The following is a 22,647-nucleotide window of genomic DNA, read 5'->3' as shown; positions in this document are numbered from 1 at the left end:
TCTATTTCCTTATTTAACACGTGGAATAACTTTCATCTACAGTTCAAGGCTTTCCCTCCTCCTCCTCCCTAGATTAAAGGGATACAGCCATTATAACCAAATTTCTGCACAATATTTAAGTTCTATATGCTATTTTTGTGCAATGAAAAACACTTCCTACCAAAAAATAAAGATTACAAAGAGGAATTATAAGTTTTATCACACAGAGGTTGCTTTTCCTTTTCTTCCTGTGTCTGATACCTACTCCTGTGGTTTTTTCTTATAATGCTAATCAAGTACAGTCCATGCTCAGTTTTCCACCTGGGTGCTTCCTTGACTGGCATTTGTTTATGCATAGTGGGGACGGAAGAAAGAGACAATGCCCCAGGCAGGGAGCAGATAAAAGCAATTGTCACTCAGTGTTTGTAATAAGGAAGGTGGAGTAGCTTCTGATACTAGGAGAGAATTAGAAAGTAAATTAAGTTTGCACACAGACACCCATACACATGCACGTGTGTGCCCTCAAGGGACACTTATATGCATTATCAGATTCAATCTCCACAAGGACCTTAGGAGGAAGCTTTTACCCAGTTTTCACATGAGGAAATTGACTTGCCCAAATGACAGACTCAAGATCACACAGCTAGTATGTGACAGCACAAGGATCTGACCTGAGGCTGTCTGACTCCAAGCACCCACAGGAAGGAAAATTTTTCTCCCTTCTGTTTCCAGAGATTGATTTTCTACCCCTCCCCAACAAAAATAAAAAGGAGTAGAAATGGTCAGATCTGTATCAGGAACAAGTAATCCCATAAGGACTGAAGTCCTCTAGGAGTAGTACCTTCTTAAAAAGTCTCCAAGAGATAGGTGACAGCATTCTTTAAGGAACTGATTCAAGAGCCAGAAAAGATACTGAGAAGAAGGAAGAGAAAGAATGGGCACGAATAGGGAGTGTCATTAAATGAGCAAAAATGACTTACCGTATTAATGATAGCTAACGAATAAATTGTGACCAAATGCTGATGACCTCACTGCTGAGTCCCACAAAGCCTTTAGATGGTCGCCCGGACCCACCTTTCGCTGTTGTTTTCAGTGGCATGTGGGAGAAAGGTGAAAGAGCCAGGTCCCTGCAAGAGAAGTATTAGCAGCATTTTAAAAGATAAGAATAATAAAAAAAAGATTAAAAAAAAAAGACAAGAATGAGACTGTTTACAAAGTGGTGGTTCTTTGTGTTACTAACTCAAGTAATGCAGTTTTTTTTAATTGAGGTGAAATTCATATAACATAAATTAACCATTAACATTTTAAAAGGTGTACTATTCAGTTGCATTTAGCACATTTCACTGTATTGAGCAATCATCACTTCTAACTAGATCCAAGACATTTTCATCATCCAAAAGGCAACCCTGTACCCACAGTAATGCAGTTTTGCAGAAATACTGTTAGAAAACTGGCAAAAGAGAAGAAAGTAAGACAAAAATTCCAGTGGTATGGCAAAAAGTGAGAAGTAGCTACCTGATGAACTTAAGATAAACAACAAAAAAAACTTATTTAACAAATATTTTGCTGAAACATTATAATGTATAATGTACTGTGGGAAGGGTAAACTGTGACAAAGCGAGAGAGAAGCATGGACATATATACACTGCCAAACGTAAGGTAGATAGCTAGTGGGAAGCAGCCGCATAGCACAGGGAGATCAGCTCGGTGCTTTGTGATCGCCTGGAGGGGTGGGATAGGGAGGGTGGGAGGGAGGGAGATGAAAGAGGGAGATATGGGAACATATGTATATATATAACTGATTCATTTTGTTGTAAAGCAGAAACTAACACACCATTGTAAAGCAATTATACTCCAATAAAGATGTTAAAAAAAAACATTATAATGTATAATGTACTGTGCTAAGTGTTGGATACTTAAAAAAAAATTCCCTAGCAAAGCAAACTTTACTGTAGCGCTGAGGTCAGGGCTCTTCTCTCCAGGTGCCGCTGAAACTAGATAGCTGGGGGTGACGGCTCTTGTATTGCACCTTCCACAACACCTCCATCACCTTCAGACTCAAATGGAGGGAGACTGGGGGGGCACCCTAAGTTTGCAGCACACTCCAAGGAAGGCCCACTTGCAGACCCTCTCTCAGTCACTGCAGCTAAGCCATTCCTGGTTCCTCATTTCTTGGATCCCAACTTTTCAGGTTTGGCCCTTCTCACAGGGCTCTTGTCTTTAAGACTGGTTCTCACTGCTTCTCTTCTTTTTCCACCTTTTCTTCCTCAGTAATGTTCATCTGTTTCTGGGGTACTAGCCTCTTGACTTGTTTGACAGGGGTCTCCTCCTCTAGGGATACATCTACATCATCATTATGTTCCTCCTCTTCCTCCTTTTCCTACTCCTCCACTTACTCCTCCTCTCAGGGCTCCTGTCTGAAGGACAGTCTGAAGCATCATAACATTCCTGGCCTGAGAAACACAGGTCCAGAGCCAGCCTGGAGCTGAAAAGTGACTGGAGGAGAAAGCTCCAATCCCATCATGGAGACATGGGTAGGATGGTGGTGACGTGATGGGTTTTGTCTTCTTGTCCTCCTGGCTTGCTGGGGGCAGAATCTCCACAAGGTTCATTTTCTCTTTGGCTTTTTTTCCCCAAGCAAATCATACTAGACAACAGCTTACAGTCCTGCTTCCCCTGCTTCTGGGGTACAAAGGTTCAAGTCTGCTTCTACTGGTTTAGCTCACAGCTCCAGATCATGACTGTTATTGCCTTTTCAGCTGTGCTGCAGCATTAGGATGTGGAAGGTAGCAAAAATACAATCTAGCTTTTGTCTTCAAAAGAGTTTGCAGTCCATTGAAGGATTCAGATGTATAATCAAATGGTACAAGGTAAGCAAAAGAAAAGGGACTAGAGAGAGAGGGGTTAAAACACCAAAGGAAGGTCAGAAGAAGACTACTTGTTTTGTTTAGATAAAGAAAAGTTTTGGTCATGGACCAATGATGATTTTCTCCTACGAAGAGCCGGAAAGTGCCAGTTAAACTGCTAAAATAGGTAAGGATGTTACATTGGCACATGAACCCAATCCCCACTCTCCAGGAAAAAATGAGGAAAGAAGGGAGCTAGTTAAAGCTTCATGTGACCATAGGTCTTTCTGGTGTTATGGTGTGTAGACCCTCTCACAAGAAAGTGCCAGCCAAGTCCAAGAAACTTCAGGGGAAGATATGAAAAGGAGGTGTTGTTATGCAGTGATAGCTAAATGGCATCATTTGGCCAAAAAAAAAAAAAAAAAAAGGAATGTGAGCATTTAAAACATATAAAGAATAAGCACTATAAACAGGTATGGGGCTTCCCTGGTGGCGCAGTGGTTGAGAGTCCGCCTGCCGATGCAGGGGACATGGGTTCGTGACCCGGTCCGGGAAGATCCCACATGCCGCAGAGCGGCTGGGCCTGTGAGCCATGGCCGCTGAGCCTGCGCGTCCGGAGCCTGTGCTCCGCAACGGGAGAGGCCACAACAGTGAGAGGCCTGCGTACCGCAAAAAAAAAAAAAAACAGGTATGGATGCCAATAATAATAAAACAATGGGACATAAAGAGGAATATGATAGCACTAAATCTGTAAAGTATAGAATGGGCATCGGGACTTCCCTGGCGGTCCAGTGGTTAAGACTCTGTGCTTCCAATGAAGGGAGTGCAGGTTCGATCCCTGCTTAGGGAACTAAGATCCCACACACTGCGTGGTGTGGCTGAAAAAAAAAGAATGGGCATTCACTCTGAAAGGGAAGAAAATGCAACAATTAGAGATCAAGCTTCAAATTCCACCCTGCCCAAGATGAAACAGCAAATCCTGCTAAAGAAAGATTTGTAAATATAGAAGACAGTTGTCTTTCCAGAAGTATGATGAAGGATTATCAATGGAATGTAAAGACTGAGGACCTAAAAAGTGTGATAGGAAATTATCAAAGAACTCTTAAAGGAGATGTATATTTATAAAAGAATAAACAATAAATCTGAGTATTAAAACAATCTTTGAAGCTATAGAAAATAAGAGAACAAATTAATAAATATGGTTTGTATTAAATATAATATAAAACAAAAGTATCTTACTAAATGTTTTAGCAAACAATGATTCTCCAATAAAAATGTTCAAGTTAAGGGGCAGCAACCACCATTGCATGGGTTACAACTAAATATCTTTGGAGTCAGTCAAGATTAAGGGGAAGGGGGCTTCCCTGGTGGCGCAGTGGTTGAGAATCTGCCTGTCAATGCAGCGTACGTGGGTTCGAGCCCTGGTCTGGGAGGACCCCACATGCCGCGGAGCAACTAGGCCCGTGAGCCACAATTACTGAGCCTGCGCGTCTGGAGCTTGTGCTCCACAACAAGAGCGGCCGCGATAGTGAGAGGCCTGCGCACCGCGATGAAGAGTGGCCCCCACTTGCCACAACTGGAGAAAGCCCTCGCACAGAAACGAAGACCCAACACAGCCAAAAATAAATTAAAAAAAAAAAATTGGCATTGCCTTAAAAAAAAAGATTAAGGGGAAGGAAGAGTTGAATTACAGTTCCAAAGAAAAAACTTATGGGTCTTTCTCAGAGGAAGGAGAAAGATGAAGAACAAATCAGCATCTTAAAAATAAAGAGTGGGAAATCAGAAACAGGAAGAACTACAGATGTAGAAAGTCAGGAAAACTGTTGCTATATGGATAAAATATATTAGAAAGAGAAGAGTGAAGCAAATAAAGGACCAGCAGACAAATCCACTGCATTTATAAGAAATGGAATTTTTCCATTTTCATGATGGATGAACAATTATAAATAGGTATAAAATATATGTCTGGAAATAAAACATGAAAAATCAAATGAGTTAATAAGGATGGAAGTGCTTGAAAAATTATAAGCCAATATACAAATAAAAGCTTTTATTTCAAGTATGTGATGTGAGGCTCTTAAGATTAATTTTATTATTTTAAGATTTATTATTTACTTAATTTTTTTTTTGGCTGCATCGGGTCTTAGTTGTGGCATGCGGGATCTTCACTGAGGCAGTGGGATCTTTACGGGTATCTCTCTAGTTGTGGCGTGCGGGGTTTTTTTCTTCTCTCTCTCTAGTTGTGGCACACAGGCTCCAGGGCGCATGGGCTCTGTAGTTTGTGGCATGTGGGCTCTCTAACTGAGGAGCGCTAGCTCAGTAGTTGTGGCGCACAGGCTTAGTTGCCCCATGGCATGTGGGATCTTAGTTCCCTGACCAGGGATCAAACCCACATCCCCTGCGTTGTAAGGTGGATTTTTTACTACTTGACCACCAGGGAAGTCCCAAGATTAATTTTAAGATAAAGAATTTGTCCAAAACTTGGTAAATATCACAAAAGGTATAGAAATGAATAAAGTCTTTTTTATATATACAAATATACATTTATATATTGTATATACTATATAAATATTATGTAATTAATATATAGCATTATATATATATATAAATATATAACCACTTTAATATATATGTGTGTATATATATCTATATCTATCATGAGCCCTATGGTCAGTCATCCGTCTGTTTTCCATTGAATGGCTGTTCTTTGCCCCACCCCCGCAAAGAAAGAAAAAAAGGCCACAACTTTTTTCAGTGCCCCACAGGTAGCAATGCCTCAAGTGAATTCTTCACCTCACCAGATTAAAATTTGTATGACGCATCTGCAGAGTTAGTGTTGATCTTTTTCATAGAGTTGCATCAGTTTTAACAAACATTTGAACATCACAGTACACAAACTCATGTGAACCTAAATCACTTTTGAAAGCTGACTACAGCACAATGCTTGAAGGAGGGGAACTAGATATTAATTACATGCTAAACCAGTGGTTTAAGTTATTGTACCTTTCTCATTTTTCTTTTTTTCCTGATTTTCCTCACTGAAACCAGAAATAGGCTGAAAAATTATAGGATAGATAGATAGCCAGATAGATAATAGATAAATGGAGAAATTTCCCATGGTAACTCTGATTTTTTTAAAATTAATTAATTAAATTTTGGCTGCTTTGGGTCTTTGTTGCTGCGAGCAGCTTTCTCTAGTTGCGACGAGTGGGGGCTACTCTTCGTTGCAGTGCGCGGGCTTCTCATTGCAGTGGCTTCTCTTGTTGCGGAGCACGGGCTCTAGGCCCTCAGGCTTCAGTAGTTGTGGCTCGCGGGCTCTAGAGCACAGGCTCAGTAGTTGTGGCACACGGGCTTAGTTGCTCTGTGGCATGTGGGATCTTCCCAGACCAGGGCTTAAACCTGTGTCCCCTGCATTGGCAGGCAGATTCTTAACCACTGCGCCACCAGGGAAGCCCTGCTCTGATATTTTTTATTCATCGAACAAACATTTGTGGAGGAACTGCTACATGCCAGGTACTTCGAGGGCTACAAATATGGAACAGACATTGCTTCTGACTTCATAAAGCTGATTATCTAGTGAGGAAGATTGATATGAACATAAATATCTGTAATATATTTATAGAGTAGAGTAGAAATATAGAGTAGAAAGTGATAACTGCTATGAGAGAAATGCAGGTAAGTTGCCATGGGAGCTCAGAAAAAAGAGGTTGCCTACATTTAGGAGAGATCAAGAAAAGCTGGTAGCAGAACCTTGGCCTTAAATTTTAAGAATAGGTAGAATCTGAACAAGTGAAAACAGGAAGCAAGAATCAATGCGACAAAGGCAGAGAGCCAGAAAAATTCTGGGCATGGAAAGAAAGAGCAGGGAACTTGAAAGGCTAAGGTAAAAGGAGTAATGGGCCACAATGGTGGGACGCTGCACTGTGTCAGATGGTACAGGACTCTGTGTGCCATGAGGAGTTTGTATTTTACAATGCAGTAAACAGAAAGGTATTAAGGTTTTGAGCAGGAAAGTAACGCGAGAAGAGCTGAATTTGAGATTAAGCTGATAACCCAAGTATAAAATCATGTGTAAAAAGGGTTAGGGAGAAGAGGCCAGGTGAGAGTTGGAAGGAGAGGGCATGGAGGAAATAAACATTATAAAAACAGAATCAAATAAATGTTTCATATTCCTGTTACTAATTTGCATTCCAGGAAACTAAATTCTATTAAGTTAATATAGAAATAAGCCTTTGATTGATTGCTAACAACACCAGTCACTTATGCCCAAATGTACACAGAAAATTACCCCAGCTCTCTCTCTAAAAAAAAAAAAATATGTAATATCAATAGCTTCTGAAAGTCCTCTCAAGGTGAATTTTCCTCCTTCAAATACTGAATCCGTCATTAGGATTCTTCAGGGAGAGCTCTCATAATCCAGAGGTTAAGGAATGTGGAACCCTAGTCACAGAACTTTGGACTAATCACAGAACTCTGGGTCAATTTGTCCCACCTCCAACTTTACCAAGAGTGAAACTGAGCATCAAAGCGGGAACTGACCTGTCCAGGGAAACTTGGCTGGTTAGAACTCAAATCTCCTGATCCCTGCCCCCACCTCCTAACTCACATTCCACTGTGGATACTCTGGGTTGGCTAGAAGTGAAGTATCAAAATAAAATAACTCAATTTGCTTGGGCTTAAAAAAATGGGTTTCAAACAAATAGCAATCAAGAAAAAAAATATGGCTCTACCAGAAAATTGGAAATCTGCAAGATATATATATATATGTGTATATATATTACATAAATCAATAGCAAGGTATTGCTACCTAGTTGGAATATTGACATACCACACACCTTGCTCATTAGGTGTCATAAAACACTGAGTTAAATGTAGTGTAGCAACTACTTGACTCTTTCTGGAAAATTCTGGTTACTTTGAGGAATTCCATAGGTCTTACAGAGATTTGTGGTCTCCAAACTCCAAACATTTTTTTTGTGTAGAATAACAAATATGTTTTTAATAGAATTCAATTTGGGATTTCAGGAAGTTACTGAAAATCTGCAGCCTATAGGCATTGCAGAAATGAAGGAAAAGGTCATCAATCTCTCAAAATTCTGGCAGGAAAGGAGTGGCTGTTTCCAAAGTTCTTTTTCCTTTGCAGTAAGCTGCTTGTTGGTGCCAAAAAACAGCTCATCAGCAATATTGTTTCATTTTTTAGGGATGTTTTGAGAGAGAGAAAAAAATTAGTAATGTGTGCTGTGATTTTTCAAACCTCATGTCCCAAAGCCTACAATAATCTCATCGCGTTTTATTTTAAAAAAGGAAACCAAATGTTTGAGATTTGATCTTTAAGTCTACCTTGTTCACTGCAAGCACATACTTTAACCTTATCACAAAGAGCAACATGTAGTTTCTTTAAATGCTGCCAAGCCAAAAAAGAAAAAAAAAAGTCATAGATTCCATTGAGGACTCAGTGTTTTTCCATGTGTAACTTATGTTACACATAGTAAGAACCATAGCTACAAAATAGCATTTCTTTACCTCTGCTAGAGGGTTCATCCTCTACTGCCCCTAAATCAGGGTACCCAGGGATGTCGCATGTGTGCTCCAAGAATAGGCTGCCAAATGGTATTCAGAGTTCTCCTTGCCTGTTAAAAACAGCTGCTGCCAACTTCCAAGCTATGTCATCGCTGCTCACCAAAGGCACTGCCACTGTATGCTAGGAGGTCTGCAAGGCTGATGTCCATCGGACATCATCGGACAAGGCATCGGAAGTGTTGACGGTCCTGGCACCAACAGTCATACCACTGATAAGCTGCACTCCCTGTGTCCTAAGATTAGCAAAACAAAACAAAACAAACAGCTCCATTAGCTCTTACTAGATCTTATATTACAGCTGTGCTGGGGTCACAGGACTCAGGGACAGACTGTTCAATAGCTATTTGTTGAAAGAATGAATGAGTCCACCAGGCTGGGCTGCAAACAATCTGAGTGGCAGACACCATGATGTACTCAGGTATATTCAACTCCACCTGCTGCCCTTAATGCAACCTCTGTAATTTGGTTCTTTCTTCTACTGGGTTAGTTCTTCCTTGGAAGCAACTTGAGTTGTCTTATAAATAGAATTCCAGAGGGCCCACCTCCACCAGACCCCAGAAATGCCCAGATATGCCTGAATACTAGGGAGGAGAAAACTTAGGTTCAAGCATTACCACATACTATCTCTCTTTATCTTATAAAAGGGAATTACAGAATTGACATACAAAATTCAAGTTTATGTTTTTTATATGATTCTCATCAGAAGTTATGAACTGGTAGCCTGTGGCCAAATCTGGCCAGATGATTTTTTTTAAACCCACATGATTTTTTAAAATATTTGAATCAGAATACATCTAAATCAATAGTTCTCATACATGAACATGTGTCAGAATCAAGCTTATTAAAACTCAGATTGCTGGGCTCCACCCCCAGTCTCTGATTCAGTTGATCTTGGTTGGGGTCTGATAATTTGAATTTCTACCTAGTTCCTGATGCGTTTCTGGTCTGGGGACAGACTCTGAGAACCACTTTTTGCGGGTTCTATGGTTTTCCCAAACCCCATCACCAGACCCCATTGTATTTCATCTGGCCTATTTTACTTATTCTAGTTAACTGTCTGGCTTTTGAATTTGAAAGCTGAGTCTCAGTATTTCAGGTGAAAATCCTTCTTCAGCCTGATTCAGGGAGATGACTGTATTACTCACTTTGTTTCACTTATAATACTTGGTTTATCTATAATATTACAACAAAGTGTTCAGTAAATGGTGTTTCTAATACTCAGGTCCTTATTTTTCATTATGGCTACTATTGACAATTGATTATTCATGAGATTACCACCACCTTTCCCCCCATGCACATAGATTTGCCTGATATCAGCTAAATCTAGAAGTGCGAAATGAAAAAGGCTGGGCTGTTTGTGACAAATGAGAAAGCAATTCAATTTTTGTCTATTTATGTTCAATCCTATCACTTTTAAAAATAAATGGTGATTTTTCAAGCATATGTATATTTGAATTTTTTAATCTGTACCTTGATCAAAGACCAAATATTGCCTGAACAACAAATACTGATTATATTTATAGCTATAGACATAGTAATAAGTGAGGGCAATTTAAATCTGTCATAAAGAATAAATATTTTTACATTTTTGTTTTTTAACTTTCTATTAAAATACAACAGATAAACAGAATAGTACATATATCTTAAGTGTACAGGTCATTGAATTTTCACAAATTGAATACACGTATCTAACCAGCACCCAGAGCAAGAAATAGAACATCACCAGCTCCCAGAAATCTCCCTCACCCCTTTCACAATTTTAAACCCAAGGATAACCACCATCCTGACTTCTAACGTCATAGATTTGTCTTGCCTGTTTTCGCAATTTATACAAATGGAATCACAGTATGTACTACATTGTATCTGGCTTCTTTTGATCAACATTATGAGATTCACTCACAATGGTGTATAGAGTTTGTTCATTCTCTGCTGTACAGTATTCCACTGTGTGACCATACTACTGTTTATTCATTCTACTGTTGATGAGCATTTGGGTCATTTACACTTTGAGGTCATTAGAAAAAGTGCTTCTACAAATATGTTCATATGTCATTTGCTGCATTTCTGTTGAGTGCATACCTAGGAGTAGAATGGCTGGGTCATAGGGCATGTGTACAGTCAGCTTTAGGAGATACTGCCAGTTTTCCAAAGTGGTCTTACCAATTCATACACCCACTAAAAGTGTATGAAAGTTCCAATTTCTCTACATTCTCACCAACACTTTGGATTTCACTTACACTTTAAAGACAGATAGGCTTGCCTGGATTTAAGTCATCGGTGTCTTCATTTGATTTTCATACGTTTTAAGTTTACTGTAAAACTTCTATCACTTTCAAGAAATAGAGGCATGAATCTGTCTTTAATAAATGATTGGGTTTCACAACAAATTTGTAAATAGATACCTTAAATTAGTGAATTTGCTACCTAAGTGAATTTTCCTTCTGCCATGTATTATCTACTGTTTGTTTTTAAGCCACAAAGAATATTCTATACGGGAAGATATGATCGTTCTCTGTGTTTACAGCTCTAATCTAAAGGTGTAACCATGAGTACTTTGCATTTGGTGACTGGCTGCTGTAGTTTGTAGAAACTCTTCCTGCAAGTGATGCTCTTTTAGAACCACAATTTCAATAATGCAGTAAGAAGTTCAGGTTCAAGACCTCACTCTAGGAAGTCAGAGATTTCTGGATGCCTGCCCACAGGGAATAACATTGACAGTTTCTGGCCAAAGCTTGACTCTAATGATCAGTAACAAAATTTCTAATGTTATGCAACTCCTCTCACTCTGCTGTAAGTGGCTCCTTCAAAAACACTGAGATAAAGCACAAATAAAGACATCATTTGTGTTGCTGTCAAGGACTAGCTGGGGAACCAGTCTTAGGCCCCTGGGACCTTCTTTTTTTTTCTAGGCTGGTTTTCTCCCAAGAATCTCTGGTAATCAAGTGTTATAATACAGTAAATGTTTTATTTAATTGTTTAATTGAGCAGGAAATGGCCTTAGCAGAACTAAGGTATTTCGTATTTCACACGCTTAATATTTATTTCTTTCCTTTTCTTGTCTAATTTGATTTCTGATTTTGATACATTGCATCTTAAATTTTGTTGTTTCACCTGGGTAAGTACAATATTTACACTTTTCTTCTCTTAATATTTAACAGCTTAACAATGTAAACTCTCATTCCATATTTGTCACTTTTAACCGAAAGCTGGATAAGCAGAAAATCATTGTTTTCGATGATTTTCTTTTTTTTAAGTATAATGATTTTGATTTTTTTTAAAAAAGATACATGCTCATTTTAAAAATTCAAGCAATTAAGAAAAGTATAACAAGTAAAGCAAAAAAATTACTCCCTCTTACCACTCAGAAATTAACCATTGCTAACCTTCAGTGAATGTTATTCTAGACATCTCTCTATGCCTATATACGTATAAAAGAAGATAAAGATGTTATTAAAATTGGATCACACAACAGTTATTGGTTAATAAAAAATATTAGAGTTAAATTTAACAAAAGAAAAGCAAACTGAATGATATGAAATAGCTGAACTTCACATAAATTTTTCATCACATTTCAGGCATATCTTAGAGATTGGGCTTGCCTCGGTCCTGATCTCTAACACTTGGCTAAACCTAGAGGAATTTCTTGACTGCATATCCAGTGATATTAGCCTCCTCAATCTCTAATAGTTCGTCTTATTGTCATGTGTGTTTTTGTCAGTAGCTTGTTATTCTTTCTGTTAAAAGATAAAATGTAAAGAAAGAAATGAAGAAGGGGAAGAAGAAAAGGAAGGAAGGAAGGAAGGAGGAGAGGAATGAAAGTTTATATTTCAATGTCTATATTCCAGTTCATCCTTGTAGTGGTCTTCTTAATTAAAGTGCCATGTAAATTGTAGATGATGCTTTCTGAGCATTATAGGGAGAACCAGTGTTTTGTTAAATAGGTCTGGGCTTCATTATGGAACAGGTCCAAAGGACCATTATGGTATGGTCACATCAGAGTTTATGGTACCCTGCCTGATCTATATCCTCTCACTGTGGAAGGAGGCTGCACTAAAAGTCTAGTCTTGTTCAATCTATTTTATGCAGCCTGTTATTGCTATGAGGCTTCTATTTTAACCTACAAAATTCTAATGAGATTAGCTTTAGTTCATCAGCACAAAACCCCAGAGCAGTGGTAACTAACAACAACAAAAAAACGTACAAGAAGACATAAAAATGTTGATGGATTGTGTATCGTATGCTCTCCACAATGACACAACCATGAACTTGTAGAATGTCTGGGTAATGTACCAAGCAGCACCAGGGAAACTGTATACTCAGTCCCTGCATTAAGGACACAGAGCACAATGCTATCAATTGCATCACATAAACTAGACTGTAAAGAATCTAAGAAGACTATAATTGAAAATGAACTGAGGGACTTCCCTGGTGGCACAATGGTTAAGAATCTGCCTGTCAATGCAGGGGACACGGGTTCCAGCTGGTCCGGGAAGATCCCACATGCCGCAGAGCAACTAAGCCCGTGCGCCACAACTACTGAACCTGTGCTCTAGAGCCCACGAGCCACAACTACTGAGCCTGTGTGCCACAACCACTGAAGCTTGCGTGCCTAGAGACCATGCTCTGCAACAAGAGAAGCCACTGCACGAGAAGCCCACGCACCACAGTGAAGAGTAGCCCCCACTCGCCGCAACTAGAGAAAGCCCGCACACAGCAACGAAGACCCAACACAGCCAAAAACAAATAAGTAAATTTATAAAAAAGAAAATGAACTGAAAATTTATTAAGACCAGCATGACCCAGACAAATGGGAAGAAAGGAACTAACATTTCTTGAGCTTCTATTTTAAGTCAGATAGGTTATTTATATCCTTTTCATCCTCAAACAACGCTGTGGAATTGGTATTGCTTGTATTTTCATGTTACAGATGAGTAAACAGGGCTTGGAGGGGTTGATGTTGTGATGAGTGAGAATGTGAATCTAGATCTGTCCAATGTTAGGACTTTTTTCCTGAGCTGCTCTCCCTTCCTGCAAGTTGTTATCCAAAGAAATTTCAAACCATACATCAAATAAAGCTTGGTGCAAGGATGGTATATGCAGCCTCTATATGGCTCTGCTACCTGATCATTCCTCAGAACATCAGACCCACTGCTCCAGTAAGGTCGTCAGTGTTCTCTCAGAGTCACACCTAACATTAAATGGATTTGGCTACTGACTGTGCCTGCCACCTGATGCTGCCAAGGGAAATGGAAGAACAGCTGCTGGAAAGACTTACTAATTCCTTTGTATAGTTTGTGACATTATCTGAACTTTAGATTCTAAAGGGCTTTGTAGATACTGCAATTTAAGAAAAAATATATCAAGATATATCTGGAAACAAAAGAATAAGGTTTTTTTGAAAATTATTTTGTTAGTAGTATGTAGACTTCTCAGATAATGTATATGAAATTTAATCCTAACAGTTCATGGTATTAAGAGATGGAATTCTATTTAAAAGGTCATGTGCACATTTGAGCAACTTGATATTAAGTGATCTTATTAGGGAGATTACATCATAGACCTTGTGATATTAAAAGCATTTTTTTTAAAGTCATGAGCTGCTTAAAGGTAAAAACTGATTGTCTCTGGGATATATTTATACATCTTACAATTTTAATACCATGGAAAATTAAGTTTAAAAATGCATTCACTGTTTTATCACTCTTTGTGATTTAAAAATCTCTCTAAAAATACTTGGGTAGAAAGCACATGACTCCTAAGGAACAGAGGGTATTCTTGATTAAAGTGTAATAAGCCACTTGACGGCAGGGACAACTTCTGTACATAGTGCTCTGAAGAAAAAAAAAAAATCATTGATTTCTCTAACCTACAGTCACAATATGTTCCAGATGTATGAATGGTGCAGGTACAGAGGGATGGCAGAGAGAGGGAGCTATTTCTCATTTTATTTTATAACTGGAGAAACTGAGAGAAGTGTTGAAGTCATAAAGCTCTTGGATTTATAACACTTTTATCTGCAATCACTTTCTCTCTAAGCAGAACACCTATACTTTATTGATTCAGATCAAGGAGGCGGTGCCTTCTTCCTCATTTCTAATCTGCTCTAATTTGAAAGCTGCAATAGCCATGAAACCCTCTCCTCTGCCTCCCTGGCCTTCTTTTATGCCTGTGGTTGGGAATGGCACTTCATCTGTTTTTTGGCTTTAATTTACTAAACTACTAAATTTACTAAAATTACTTATTGAGATAAGACTCACAACAGAAGCACCTTTATGTGGCTGTCATAAAGTACCAGTCTATGAATGACTGATTATGTTCTTCCACTGATACACTTTTCAGACATCTCTCAGTGTTGAAGTGAAACAAATTAGCCAGACCAAGGCACACAGGATTCAGACTCACCTTGGAAAGCTGTGAGTCTCTCATACACTGAAGTAAATTATTAAGTTGCAATTGCTTTAGAAAAAAATAAGTAAAAGAACCAAAGGAAAAGAAAACAGTTTACACCCTAAAGAGAAATTAACTTACAATCACATTTTTCTAAGTATGGTTCTTCCAGTTTTTTCCCTTTGAGAAATCTTCTGTATGATTCTCCCCTTTTGGGGCCACCGCCTGCACAACCCAGAGAAAACCCTCTGATTATAGAAACTTTCCATGTGGTGAAATTTTAGGTCCCCCTTTCCCCTACCACCCCCACCTCCTGCACAAATAGCTTCACCATCTGTCTATAACATTGCCTGAAATTCCATCATTACATGTATTCCTCGAATTACATTACCCACTTATTGTTAAAATCATAATCACTTCAACTTTCCCATCAACCTAACACAACTATTTATATTGTTTTAACTATCTCTGATACTTTCAGTGCTTCTGCGATATTTTAAATCATATACAGTATGTAAATGTATGTTTAGTTCTTTGTTCATTTGATGTTGCTTAAAATATCCATATATTTGGAATCTAAAAAAAATAAATAAAATGGTGCTGATGAACCTAGTGGCAGGGCAGGAATAAAGATGTAGACATAGAGAATGGACATGAGGACAGTGGGGGAGGGGGAAGCTGGGACGAAGTGAGAGAGTGGCACTGACATATACACACTACCAAATGTAAAACAGATAGCTAGTGGGAAGCAGCAGCATAGCACAGGGAGATCAGCTCGGTGCTTTGTGACCACCTAGAGGGGTTGGGATAGGGAGGGTGGGAGGACACAGACCTACTGGAGAACGGACTTGAGGATATGGGGAGGGGGAAGGGTGAGCTGTGACAAAGCGAGAGAGAGTCATGGACATATATACACTACCAAACGGAAGGTAGATAGCTAGTGGGAAGCAGCCGCATAGCACAGGGAGATCAGCTCGGTGCTTTGTGATCGCCTGGAGGGGTGGGATAGGGAGGGTGGGAGGGAGGGAGACGCAAGAGGGAAGAGATATGGGAACATATGTATATGTATAACTGATTCACTTTGTTATAAAGCAGAAACTAACACACCATTGTAAAGCAATTATACCCCAATAAAGATGTTAAAAAAAAAAAAAAGGGGGAGGGGATATGGGGACATGTGTATGCATATGGCTGATTCACTTTGTCGTACAACAGAAACTAACACAGCATTGTGAAGCAATTATACTCCAATAAAGATGTATTAGAAAAATAAAATAAAATATCCATATACCAATACAAGGCATATATTTATCACATTATTCTTATTGTCAGTGCGTTCTACTTTGATAATGTACAATGAATAAGTAATTTGAATTGCTTTAAGTTTTGTTTTCATAAATATTTCTACCTTAAACATTACTGTACACATTGGCTTGATTCTGACTTTTTGAGATTATTTTCTTAAATAACCTTAAATTTCCCAAAGTAGAAATCCAGAGTCAAAGAATGGCAATATTTTAGTATCTCATTTCATTTTTCTAACATGGTTAAACCTAATCCACTGAAAGACTGTATCAATTTATATTGCTGTTGGCAACATATGAGTACCAGTCTCTCTACACTGTTGGTTGATCACTAATTTTTTTAAATTAAATAGTGTTTATGTATATAGCTAGAACTCATAATTGCTGATTTTATATTTATTTTTTCCTTAAACAAGGTAATGATTTTTCAATTACTGTTCTCTTATAGCCCTTTCATCTGGAAAGTCTGGAGTCTGGATATTGATCTTACGGCTCTGCATTAAGATCATACAGCAAGGAAGTGACAAAATTAAGATTTGAATTTAGGTTTTTCTGACCTCAAATCATTCCACCATAAGGAGAGGGAATTGGGCTGGAGGGCTGGAGGGGAGCTGGCCATAAATATAGGAATGTTCTTTGTATATTTTATAGACTAAATTGTTTTTAATATTATACTAGCTTCATTTTTAAACATATAGTATACATACAGAAAAGTGTATATGTAATTATAAAGTGAGCTCTTGTTATGAAATAGAACATTGATAATATTTTAGAAGCTCTGTGTGGGTCCTGTACTCTCTTCCAGAAGTAACCTACATAACCTACTCTCCCACTTCTGTGAGTTTTTTCCTATGCTTTTCTTTATAATTTTACCCTTTATGTATGCCTTCCTAAATTACACATTGGTTGGGTTTTATCTGTTTTCAAACATCATGCAAATGGAATTACACTGTCTGTATTCTTCATGACTCAACATTATGTTTATAAGATTAATCTATCTTGATACATATAGCTGTAATTTGTTGACTTTTATTTCTGTACAGTTGCAATAGTTTTATATGCTGTGTAACAAATTGCCACAAATTTAGTGGCTTAAAACATCATTTATTATCTCAGTTTCCACAGGGTCAAGAGTCTAGGTGTGACTTAACTCGGTCCTTTCCTCAGGGTCTTACAGGTTGCAGTCAAAGTGTCAGCCAGGCTTCATTCTCATCTGGAGGCTTAACTGGGGAAGGATCTACTTTCAACCTCATTCAGGTTGTTGACAGCATTCATTTTCTTGCCTTAGAACTCATGGCAGCTTGCTTCTCCAAGGCCAGCAATCATGGGGGTGATATTCCATTACCTTGCCATACAACATAATCTAATCAAGAGAGGAACATCCCATGACCTTTGTCATGTTCTATTTCTTAGAAGCAAGTCATATATTCTGCCTGCATTCAAGTAGAGATTATACAGAGTATAGTACCAGGGGTAGAGATTATGGGGGGGCCAACTTAGAATTCTGCTTACCATAATAGTAATTTAGTATTTATTGTATGTGTAAGCCATAATTTATTCATCTAGTCTACCACTGATGGACATCTAGATTGTTTCTAGTTTGGGGCTGTGATGGTTAATTTTCTGTGTTAATTTGGCTGGGCCATTGTGCCCAGATATTTAGATGTTTCTGTGTGGGTGTTTTTGGATGAGATTTAAATTTAAATTGCTGGACTTTGAGTAAAGCAGAGTGCCCTTCATAATATGAGTAGATCTCATTCAATCAGTTGAAAGCCTGAATAGAACAAAAGACTGACCTCCTCTGAGCAAGAGGGAAATCTGCCAGCGGATTTCACTTGATCTGCAACATTGGCTCTTCCTGGTTCGCCCGCAGACTGTCTTTGGACTCAAATTGCAGCTATTTCCTGAGTCTCCAGCATGCTGGCTCCCCCATCAGATTTTGGACTTGCCAAGCCTCCACAATGGCATGAGCCAATTACTTAAAATACATCTGTGTGTGTGTGTGTGTGTGTGTATGTATATATATACATACACACACACACACACTCACATATATGTATATATATATCTCCTATTAGTTCTGTTGCTCTTGACTAATACAAGGGCTATTACTAAAAATACTTCCATGAATGCTCTCTGTATATCTCCTGATGAACATGAGGAAGAGTTACTGGGGTATATAACTAGGAGTGTAATTCCTGGGCTGTAAAGTGTTCCATCTTTATCAGGTAATGGCAAACTGTTTTTCAAAGTTTTTGTGCTCATTTATACTCTCACCAGCACAGCTGAGTTCCTAGTAATACAAATGCTCAACATACTGTAGTGTCAATTTTTAAATTTTTGTCTGATGGGTATGAAATGGTATCTCATTACAGTTGCGTTTTCTTGATAACTGATTAGGTTGAACATGTTTTCATGTGTTTATGGGCCATTTAAGTTTCTTCTTTTGTGGAAGATTTGGTCAAGTCTCTTGCCCTTTTATCTATTGAATATTTTGCCATTTTCTTACTGATTTGTAGCTGCTCTTATATGTTCTACACATTAGATCTTAGTAACGTGCTACAAATATCTTCTAGTTTGTCGCTTGTCTTTGTACTCTATGATATCTTTTGATGATCAAAAATCCTTAATTTTCGGGCTTCCCTGGTGGCGCAGTGGTTGAGAGTCCGCCTGCCGATGCAGGGGACACGGGTTCGTGCCCCGGTCTGGGAAGATCCCACATGCCGCTGAGCCTGCGCGTCCGGAGCCTGTGCTCCGCAACGGGAGAGGCCACAGCAGTGAGAGGCCCACGTACCGCAAAAAAAAAAAAAAAAAATCCTTAATTTTAATGTAGTTTACATTTCAACTTTTTTCTCTGTGTTTTCCTGTATTATCTTTCAAAGGCTTTAATTTTGTCTCTCTTTGTTCTTTATTTCTCCCAGAAATTGATTTTGAAGAGTTCGATATTATTGAAGAGAGACTAGGAGGGTGTACTGCCTCTGGACGCTAGGTGGTTAGGACACACAAGGAGGTATTAGAATGGATGAAAGATATGCTTAAAGCTCTAAAAGATAGAAAGGCACTAAAATAAATGTCTATTATCTCACAATTTTGCCTAGGTTTAGTTATACAACTGTAATTAGAATAACCTATCACATAACTCCTAAGAAACTAAAAACTCTAACTCAAAGGGAAAGTTCATTCGAACTCAAGAACTTTTAAACAATTCCATTTATTTTACTCACAACCCTGGTAAAATAAATTGGAAAGCATAATTTTAAAAAATATATGCAGAGACAGTTTTACTTCTTTCTTCCCAATCTTTTTGTTTTCCTTGCCTTACTGCAATAGCTAGGACCTCCATTACAATTTGAATGGAAGTTGGAAAGGTGGGAACTTCTTATTCCCAATTTTAGGAGGAAAGCATTCAATGTGTGACTGTAACAGAGAAGAACAAACCTGACTAATCTTTGTGCTCTGTTGCCTGTGCTTAGTCATGCTGGCTCTGCACCTTTGTAAAAGAATGTTGCCTATGGCCTGAAATATATATGATATCCCATTCTCAAAGCCATTCATATAGAGATTAAAAAGTTGCATAACAGAGAATAACATGTCTTGCTGGAGGTTTACAGGAATATTGTGACCAGACTTACATGGACAGCTGCAAGAACAAAGGTTTATCACAACCCCTCTGGGGTCTGACCAGCACCAAGAAGTTTTAAACAACCAGCCATACCCTCTACCCTTTTAGTACGAAAAAAGCCTGAATTCTAACTCGGATAAGATGGTTCTCTGGGACACTAGTCTGCCATCTTCTTGGTCTGCTGGCTTTCCAAATAAAGTCACTATTCCTTGCCCCAATACTTCTCTCAATTTATTGGCCTGTCATGCAGTGAGCAGTATGAGCTTGGACTTGGTAACATGATCATTAAGTGTGGTATCAGTTGTATGTTTTCGTAGCTGCCTTTTATGAAATTGAGGAAATTCCTACCTATTCCTAGTTTGCTAAGGGTGTTTTAATAAATGGGTGATGTACTTTGACAAATGTTTTTTATTCATATATGGAAATGACTTTTTTTTTGTCTCCTTTATTCTGTTAATGTGGTTATAGTGATTGACTTTTGAGTCTTAAACCAACCTTGCATTCTTGGGCTAGACCCTTCTTGGATGGTCATGGTATTTTATTCCTGTTATATATTGTCAGAGTCAATAACCAATTTTTCAAGTATTCTGACTCTGTGTTCATGAAAGGTGTTGGTAGATAACTTCCTTTTCTTGTAATGTCTTGTCAGGTTTTAAGATCAGGGTTATGATGGTCTCACAAGCAAGTAGGAAGTTATTCCCTTCTTCTCTATTTCCTATAACATTTTTTGTAAGGTTAGTGTTATTTCTTCAATGATTGTTTGATAGAATCCACCAGTGAAACCATCTGGATCTAGAGTTCTCTGTTATGACAAGTTTTTGACAATATATTTAATTTCTTTAATAGATATAGGTTTATTGGTATTTTCCACTTAATCTGTGTTGACTTTGGTAAATTGCATTTTTCAAGAAATTTACCCACTTTAAGTTGTCAGATTTTTTGGTACAGATTTTTATAATATTATCTTATTATCCTTTTAATGTCTGTAGGATTTACAGTGATAACTTCTCTTTTATTTCTTATATCGGAGACTTATGTTACATCTTTTTCTTGATCAATTTTAGAATTTATGAATTTTGTTGATACCTCCAGATTATCACCATTATCAGCTTTTGGCTTTCTTAATTTTTCTCTCTTGTTTTTCTGTTTTTAAGTCTTTCCCAAGGTTTTGAACTTGTTGTCTTGTGACCTAAGACAAACAGACTGCCAAGACATTTCTCCAGCAAAGATAGGTTTATTTGGGATGAGCAGAGAATTGTAATTCAGGGTCTGCAACCATGGCGAGCTATGTGCAAGTTCTGCATGGCAAGAGGAGAACTCTTTTATAGCTGGGAAAAGAAGTTGGAAGGGATATAGTAAACAGAGGGCTTTTCATTGGCTGAGTCTTTGCCAGGAAAGAAGAGGAGTCTTTCTTCTTCCTGTTGGGTTCTGCTATTGTCGCAGGGCATGAGAGCTCCCTCTTCTGGTCTTCTGACTCTATTTAATTGAGGTTTCTGTTTACTAACTTTTTACAGACTGAGAATACATTTTCTTCACTAAATCCAATATATCAGTAATGTAAATAACTGAGACGATCTCACCTCTCCTGTTCAGTTTCATGGAAGTTGGTAGTCTTAGATCAAATTCCCCAGAAGCAGAATCTAAGATAGGGATTTGGGTGCATATGGTTTATTGAGGGAACACTCTTTGGGAAAAACTTGTAAAGTGGGGAAAGGATCATGATAGGGAAGCAAAAGAGCTGCCAGGCAAGGACCTGGTATTAGGTAAAGTATAAATTTGGCCAATTTTACATAGGGGAGGGCTCTGGATATAAACAGCACCACAGACCTGTCATCCTTTGTGGCAACAGGGCTGGACTTTTATACCATCATCTTATTTGATCATTGGTATGGATCATCTATGGAGAGGGCATAATTTCCTGAATGAGTTGGTTCCCATTGGTTGATGGAAATTGTCTGGAGAAGAGGGCTAGCTGTAAACTATTACAAGCCACCTCTCACAGGAGCCGGGGGGTACTACAGTATCACCTGCAACTGTGCTAGTCAAATAAAATAGAATTTGCAGGTGGAAAATGTGCTTTGAATATTTAATCACATGCCTTTAAAACAATGTTTTTGATAGTGTTTAAAGAGCTATTCCAATAGTAATCCTTGCTCAGAGGAATAATATCCTCATATATACATAAGGTTTAAAGTAAGAAAGAAATAGAATACAAAGTTGGTGTATTAGTTAGGACAGGCTGAACTATTGTAAAATTTAGACCACAAAATGTAATGGCTCTAAAGAAGTTTCTTTCTCTCTCAATAGTCCAGGTTGATGTAGGGAGTTGAGAAACTAGAGGAGAAGGCTCTCCCCTACAAGGTCATCCAGGAACCTGAGCTGATTACAGCTCTGAACCCTTCTTGTGGCTTCTAAGATTGTCACGAGCATTGCGATCCAGCTGACTTGATGTATTAGTCATCTACTGCTGCATAACAAACTCAGAAGCTTAAATCAACACTTTAATATTTCCTATCTCATAGTTTCTGCAGGTCAGAAATTTGGAAGTGGCTTAGGTGAATGGTTCTGACTTAAGGTTTTTCATAAGTTTACAGTCAGATATCTGTTGTAATGGTTCTGACTCAAGGTCTTTCATAAGTTAACAGTCAGATATCAGCTACAGTCAACTAGGGCTTTCAATGTGGCTCAGTTAATGCTGGTTGTGGGCAGGTGGCCTCAGTTCCTTGTCACACAGGCCTCTCTCTATAGGGCTATTTGAAATGTCCTCAGCTGTCCTGCCAGCCTGTGGCAGCTGGCTTCCCTCAGAGAAAGTGATCTAAAAGGTCCAGATGAAAGTCACAATATCTTTTATGACCTAGACTTGGAAATCACATTCTGTCATTTCTGCAATATATAGGTAAGCCATATTCAGTGGAGGAGAGGATTACAT

At 38.4% G+C, this 22,647-nt stretch overlaps 1 long non-coding RNA gene and 1 pseudogene across 1 annotated transcript in view; both read right to left on the bottom strand.

Annotated features, from left to right (window-relative positions):
• Nucleotides 1-963: 963 nt before the first annotated feature.
• The window catches only part of LOC137205647 (uncharacterized), a 113,453-nt gene continuing 91,769 nt past the window's right edge, over nucleotides 964-22,647 (bottom strand). Inside the window, exon 4 of the long non-coding RNA XR_010934234.1 lies at nucleotides 964-1,106. This is a non-coding gene — a long non-coding RNA (uncharacterized lncRNA). The remainder of the gene's footprint in view (nucleotides 1,107-22,647) is intronic.
• LOC137205750 (nucleoplasmin-2 pseudogene) lies at nucleotides 2,145-8,561 on the bottom strand (annotated as a pseudogene).

Source organism: Pseudorca crassidens, chromosome 14, assembly GCF_039906515.1.
Source record: "Pseudorca crassidens isolate mPseCra1 chromosome 14, mPseCra1.hap1, whole genome shotgun sequence".
Taxonomy (NCBI): Eukaryota; Metazoa; Chordata; class Mammalia; order Artiodactyla; family Delphinidae; genus Pseudorca; species Pseudorca crassidens.
Note: the sequence above shows the minus strand (reverse complement) of the source record. Positions and strands in the feature narration are given on the sequence as shown.